Here is a 7,815-nt window from a genome sequence, read left to right as displayed (position 1 = left end):
TGATTATAAACAGTGAAGTCCTTGCCGCCACTGCACACGCTGATCGGTTCATGAAGATGGGCTCCAGAACAGCGATGCCGCCGATGCCACCAAGGAACCTCAAGCTCTTGCAATCGCGCCAGAGAACTGGGCAGGGGAATGTCGTCGGCTTCTGGTCTGGTCACGGCTAGACAGGTCGGCTGGTCTCGTCGGATCACGGGCAGGGGACACTGGGCTGGGGAATGCGCAGGCCAATGGCTCACCGGGGCTGGGGCGGACCGACGCGATCCTTGATCCTTGAGGTGGTCGCTTCCGAAACTGAAACGGGCTTAGCTTGAGGTCTACGAAGGGGATCAGAACCGCAACCTCCACCAAAACATGTTACATGGCGGTAGGACGGATGACATGAGCCATGGTCGATGCTAAAGCGATCTATTTACAGAAAGAGATACAAGCTATTTACAATTCGGCCATCACAGCACGAGCGATAACCCCACGCCAACCGTATTCGTCTTCGTCGGTGTAAGATGCCCATCGCACTAGGCTGCACAGTCCACTTCCTCGTCTTCTCGTTACAATATATATATATATATATATATATATATATATATATATATACAGGGTGTCCCAGCTATCATGCACCAAGTTTTAAAAAAAGAGTAATGGCGTAACGCGAAGAAAACCTATTGGATAATGTTTGCAGTACTGTGAAGAAGCGGTGACTAATTTTTTCGTTCATGAGACTTAACTAATTATTTCTAATTAATTATCTAACTCGATAATTACTGTCCTAATCACTGAAGTGTCAATGAGGCATTTGTAGGTATCGTCGAGGGGCATCTAACTGCGGTATTTCCAGCGACGAACTAATTGCGTACTCATTTATTCTGGCTGATAAAGAAAACCCGCGAAATATGAAAAATACCACGTGACGGCGCATCCGCGCGCATTGTAAAGCAGCGTCCCCAAATAAGCTGATTGAAAGCAACTGCTTCCGGTGTTACCCACCCGAAGAGACAGCGCATCACCTTGATAAGGCGCGTGTGCAGATAAGGCACAAACTCGGTGGCGATTTCTTCTTTCTTTCTTTTGTTTATTTCATTCTGGCTAACTCAGGGACAGCCTGTTTGAGGGCGTTGCTTTACGACGCGCGCGGACGCGCCGTCACGTGGTATTTTTCATATTTCGCGGGTTTTCTTTATCAGTCAGAATAAATGTGTACGTAATTAGTTCGTCGCTGAAAATACCGCAGTCAGATGCCTCTCGTGGGTACCTACAAGTGCCTCATTGACACTTTCGTGATTAGGACAGTACTTCGCGAGTTAGATAATTAATTACAATTAATTAATTAGGTCTCATGAACGAAAAAAATGCTGCCCGCTTCTAGACAGTACTGCAAACATTATCCACTAGGTTTTCTTCGAGTTACGCCCTTACTCTTTTTTAAAATCTTGGTGCATGATAACTGGGACACCCTGTATATATATATATAAGACAGAAATAAGGGTTGGCAGTAGAAATCCTCGGAAAGCAAAGGGGAGAATATGGTTGGTCGGTGAAACAGATAAAGAATTTGGAAAGAAAGTGAAGAAAAAATGCCCACCTCACGGGCATTTTTTCTCCACTTTCTTACCAAAATTTATTATCTGTTTCACTGATCTACCATATCCTCCCCTTTGCTTTCCGAGGTTTTCTACTGCCAACCCTTATTTCTGTCTTATATCAACGAGCCCCTCATTTCCTATTCTGATTCGCTATATATATATATATATATATATATATATATATATATATATATATATATATATATATATATATATATATATATTGTGAAACAGAAAGGGCAATAATTGGCTTGATGAATGAAGCCGGAAATAGGGCAGGCAGTCGAGAACGACAAGGAAGGGAAGCGGCCAAAGGGGGTAGGTGATTTATTCTTCCAGAAACAGACATATTCTTCATTAATATTTTGAAGATACAAAAAATGGGAGAAAAGATACCTGCCAGGCACGTTCCGACTCCACGACGTCCAGTCTAGTGCGACACCCACTGGTCTACTTGCAGGGTTCTGCTACCCTTCGGCTTTGTTTACTGCGCTCGGGGGTAACAGCCAGAGCGAATCCGACTACACGGGGCACTGGCCACCGTGTAGCACTGGCCTTTCCGACATTTGCTCCCTTCTTGAGGCCGGCTGAGACTGCGTAGACTTTACTTTACTATGACCACCACGCGGCCCTAACAGACACTAAGAGAAGATTTTATCTCCCTCTGTGTATGCGTCGACCATCATGATTACCATGATGAATACAATCACACTGACATATAGCTGCCATCCCCGTTTCGGAAAGCTAGCGTATCGGTCTCCCTTGAGTCGTACTTCCGCTACAAAAAGCGCTGTATCTTCGGTCTAACACGACATTTCTTGACGGTATATCCAAAACCAGTACGACTTTTTTGCCAAAAGAGTTTTATACACTACCGCGGCGCAGCTCTTGGGAAGTAATTTATCCTTTTTTAGTACGTTTTTGGGCCCTGGTCGAAAGATAAACACGGCCGCTGCTGTGCTACACCCGGCGTGGGTGTTGCACAGTAAATTTCGCGGTTTCCGAAAATATTAGGCACCCGCATTCTTTGTATACATGATCCTCTGGCCTTTAAGGGGTAAGTAATTTTTTTTATTGAAAATTTCTTCTTTTTGCCCAAGTGTACAGCACAATGTTGAGCACGGGCTTGCTGGATATGAGAGTTTTCACGTTCGTGCTGTGCGCCGAGAACCATGGCTGCTCTCTCATAGCGTGAGTACTACAGTGGTTCATTTAGCAAACGCGATGATGACTTCTGTGAGGACGAGCCCTGTGTGCCTCCATCAGTCAGTGAAGGCAGTGATCCGACAAAGCATGTGACCAAGACCACAACGGTGGTGGACACAGCACCGTCTGGATCATTACTGTGTGAGCTACTCAATTTGGCGAAAAAATATATAATTGTCGCGAAAGCTTTTGTTCTGGCATTCAGATGTTTCCATTGTTGATAGATTTATTTACAGGCGCACACAGCTGCAGAATCATGACGAGAAGAATCAGGGAAAGCTGCATTACCACCGCTTCCTCATCCCTAAGCTGGTCAAAAATCGGGCCCAGAAAATCTACATATGGGACAAGCCATTTCCTAGAAGTTCCCGGGCTAAAGCAACCGAACGACTAGGTTATTTGTAGTGACAGAAAAAGCACAAGGAGGCAGGAGGAAATCTGTGTTTTGATGCAAAAACCTGTAGTATCACACGCTCCTCTAATTTGGTAAAGAAGTTGCAAACAGCATGCAACACACAGAGATCAATAGCTTGTGAGTTTTTAATAGACAGTTCACGCTTTTCTTCTTTCCCCCAGAAACTGGCAAAATTGCTACGACTGGAAATCTGGGGAGAGTGAAAAAATGGTTCGGACGGCAAAAGAATTTAGGTCTTTGGGCTGATGAACCATGGCATGCACATACAAGTGCTAACAAGGTGAACATACCGAGTGTTTTCGAATGGTTTTCTAATTATCTCGTTGTAAAGTGTGTGGTGTTGCCAAATTACTAGCCAATTTTTCCTTCAACATCTCTCGTAGCAAAATATATTCGTTTTTATGGAATGGGAAGTCGAGCATTAATGAAGGTATCTCTGCATGTCATCCAATCGCAGCCCAACCGCCATGGGTCACAAACCTTTTTCGGTTAAGGTTTTTATCAGCGGGCAGGTCTTACGCTAAGACCTGGCACCAGGCAACCTGCAATGTCAGGCAGCATCTCTGACATTGGATGCTGTGGCGACTTGGCTGCACGCACCTTGTCAAGTTTCGGCCAACGTCTTATTCAAAAACTATTCACGGTGGTGGAGGAGGACGTGTTGGGCCCTGTCCAGGTGGGATGTTTATTTTGTCGCACCGGAAGCACGACTGTGGGCTGAAGGGTTGGAGAGCGTGCCTTCATAAATCTGTTGGATGAATGCTTGAAAAACACACGAGTCGTGCACGCTGACCTATACGTGACGCTGAAGTATTCCCCCTTGGCCGAGCGGTATCTTTTGTCCAGCCTCTCCACAAACCATGCTCTACTCTATATGGCAAGTGAGCTTGTCAGTGGGGAAGCATTTCAAGCCGTCAAGGGTATGAAGGACTTCAGGTGGACTGAAACTTGCTTATACTTGAATAGCCGCATTCTCTCCACTTGATAGTAGTACTTATATGGCACTTACCTTGATTCAGGTATATAAAAAAAACCACGTATAGTCGATCCGACAAACTGCATTTCGTGTGGTATAAGTGTCTCAAATTTGGATGCTCCCTCTTTTGGAAGGATAGTTCCGTACTGGAAGACAGAGATCAAAAGCACATGCTTAGCCAAAGATCAATAAAATTAAGAGTGCAACTTTACCTCGCAGAATATTTTATTACATGTTTACAGGTTGCTTAGGTATATTGTCAATGATATTGCCTCGAACTTTGCATTGAGATATACTACATTAGGATACCTTTCCGGCGCGTAGCCACGCCAGAGTTGTGCTGAATGCACAAAGTGCAGTTTCTTCTCCCGCCAGCCGCCCCGGCAATGTTGCTTGATAAGGAAAGGGCGTTTGTTTCCGGTCACAATCTAAAACTGTTCTTATTCATTCATACATAGTTCTTTATTCTAACTAGATGATTCCTGAAAGGGAAGCACGAGATGCGTGAAGAGCAGACGCCACAACATTCTATTCAGTGACACTTGACTGTACACGTCCCTTTGGCGACCACTTCCTCTACGTTCGTGTTTCATAAGCGAAAGTCTTTCGTGAGCTACCTACCCAGAAAAGTTCGCGTGTCTGTCGGTACGTCGATTCAGACTTCAGACGCAAAGATGGCCAAAAGGAATACTATTGCCACACTTGAGGCGAACTGTGAGTACATAAAGTGGAGTACAAATGTTTTTCAAGAGATAACGAACGTTCACGGAGTTTTTCTCACTACAATGTAAAGACTGCGGTCTAAAGGCACATAAATTCCACAGGTTGCGCTAGATAAAATCAGGCGCATAAAAAACAGAGGTCGCAAGTGTGGTTTTCAAGGTCATAAAAGAAACAAAAACAACAAATAACAAGTGGCACGAAAGAATGAGTTTCCGCAGAAGACGAGGACGTAGTAGTTTATGCGATTCAGTGTTGCAAAAAACAAAACGAGCATCTAACAAAAAGAACTGCAAGGAAGTAACAGTAACAATCCTAACGTCATACCTTACATCCAAAGTGTCGCACATCAAAAATGTAGCCAGCCGGTACTATATTAAAATATTTTTTTTCAGCTCTATGTAAGTTAGTAAAACTGTGTCCGTTAATGCCTAAACAAAATGAGCGTGTATATAAGGCACAAAAAATGCTACACAAAATACGTTTGTAGCGTGGCCTAAGAAATCCCGTTGACCTGCACAAAGGTATACGTCATTCAAACTGGCCGCTTTTTAATGATAGGGTTCGGGAGAAAATCTTTCTGTTAAAAATAAATGAGGGTGGGGGGGACTCTGGCTATGCATTGCAAAACCTGCGACCACGTTACAAAGCTTGAAGATACCGAGTTCCTAGTACGAGCTAAAGACTCAACCGAGAGGGAAATAACTGAAGGCTACTGAATTAGACTATGGGGATGACTGCGTGAGCATGCCTTCGGAAACCCTCCTACCCACAGAGTTAACCGTCTTAGAAGGTCTTGCTTAAAACAACTTCAATTTTTTCAGTATTTTTATGCTTTTGCTCAATGTTGGAAATGTACCCTCGGTGTTGGTCACCACTTCCATTCTGCGGCCCCTGTTTTTATTCTATTTGTGATGGTTTTATGCCTTCTGGCTCTGATTTTATCCTTTATTCTCTCATCTTTGAATTTACGTTTCTTGCGTGCTGACTTCAAAAGCTGTGTGTGTATCTAAGTTTGATCTGTTTAATGTTCTGATAAGTCTTGGAAACGCAACCTCTGTGTTGTTCATCACCTCGATCCTCCCACCGGTTTTATCGTTTCATTCTTATTGGTCTTATGAATGTTTGGCTCTCATTTTATCCTTTCATCTTTCATTTGAAGTGACACAATTTTTTGGATTTTGGAAGACGTGTATACTTCATAAGTTAGATCTGTTATCTGGTGCGTGCTGTTTAATAACCCCGTTTAATCGCAAGGTTTTGTTTGTTGTATTTGACATCGATCCTTACTATGCCCAGTTGGGTGGGGCGGCTGTTGATAGGATGGGCGGGTTATACCGGTGCGAGGTCTATAAGAGTGTGTTAATTTCATGCAAAGCTAAGTTGGAAGTTGCGCTCGTCTTGTCCTCTCTATCTTGGCCGTCGTCTTTCGCACGAACCTATTTCTTCGTGCGTCATAAACCAACTAGCCAGCAATCAACTCCTAATAAAACATGAGATGCGCGTTGTTTATTTAGATGGCGCGTTGGGAATGCAAGGGTGAGGGATCGAAATTGCATGGAATAAATTGTCAAATAATTTCATCGCGACAGAAGCTAGAAGATTAGGAAGAGCGTGTGGGCTGAGAGTAGAGAGCGGAGAAGCAGTTACCATACAAAATAAGCAGACGACCGTAGTCTTTCGACGAGATTTGTAGTGAAGAAAGCAGACATCTGGCCAACTGCTCTGTTTTCTGCGTGGGGCAAATATTGCTTCAATAAATGGTATTTCTTCAGGAACCTTGTGTCAATTTCAATGTGTGAGATCTGGTAGAGGTGCTGGGTACAAACAGCCTAGGCCCGCAGCTAGCCGCCAAATAAATCCAATCTATGCCAGCCCCCAACTACAAGGTCTTCTGCATGAATGCGGTCTGCTTCAAGACAAACCTTTCAAAGTAGACACTGAGGCAGTAGCGAACGCAGTACGTTGGAATCGAGTGTTTTGCAGCAGTCGGGGCGGGAGGCGGAAGGCTGTCGTTTCACCAATCTTCCTTTAAAAGTTGACAAGAGTGGTTAGAGAAACCTGAAGGGCTTCTCATGTTTACTCTCTTGTACGACAAAGTGGTACTAACTAGCTTTTTTGTCCTTATAAGGGCTTGCTTGTATTTGTTTTGGGAATCATAAGAGCAATCTTGTAGCCTGAGCTTTATTTAAGCCTAATTTTCAAGAACGTTCTTTCCTGTCATACGTAAGTAATAGACCAAGTTCTTGTGGCCGAGTCGTACTCAACATACAAAGGAGGGGCCGTAGTATTTCTTGAAAAAATTAAGAGCCTCTTCTCATAAGTGAGTGATCGTAGGGTTAAAGCGCCGACGCAACGCAAGCGATGAGGCATGCCGTAGTGGAGGTCTCCGGATTATTTTGACCAGCTGGGGATTTTTAACGTGCGCCGAAATATCGTACACATGAGCGTTTTTGCTTTTGGTCTCCATTATTATTATTATTATAATTCTTTATTCGGAAGGGGAGACTCAAGGTCTAGTCAGGGATGGGGAAGGCTGTAAAGGAGGTGAGAGCGTCTATATTCTCTTGTGTATCCCCATGGTACAAGCGAAAGTCCACAGCGACATAACAGTCTCTCTTGGGTGAGAGAGGCCCAGAGGAGGCGATGCCCACTCCTGGAGGGTCTTGATGTATGGCGGAAGATGGGCTCTTCTCTCCGCCGCGAGCCCCGAGCACTCCCACAGCTTGTGCTGCATTGTGGGTCTTGTTGCCGCGTGACACGAGGAGCAGGTCACGATGGTGGTCTCCGTGGAGTTCTCGAGTGGCTAGAAAAGCGGCCGTCGTGGCCAGGAATCGATCCCGCGTCCTCGTGCTCAGCAGCACAGCGCCCTAGCCACTGAGCCACGGTGGCGAGTTCGTTCCATAAGTGATTCT

Source organism: Haemaphysalis longicornis, unplaced genomic scaffold, assembly GCF_048455015.1.
Source record: "Haemaphysalis longicornis isolate Haplotype H1 unplaced genomic scaffold, Haemaphysalis longicornis Haplotype H1 scaffold_10, whole genome shotgun sequence".
In the NCBI taxonomy this organism is placed as follows: Eukaryota; Metazoa; Arthropoda; class Arachnida; order Ixodida; family Ixodidae; genus Haemaphysalis; species Haemaphysalis longicornis.
This window is presented reverse-complemented; position numbering follows the sequence as displayed.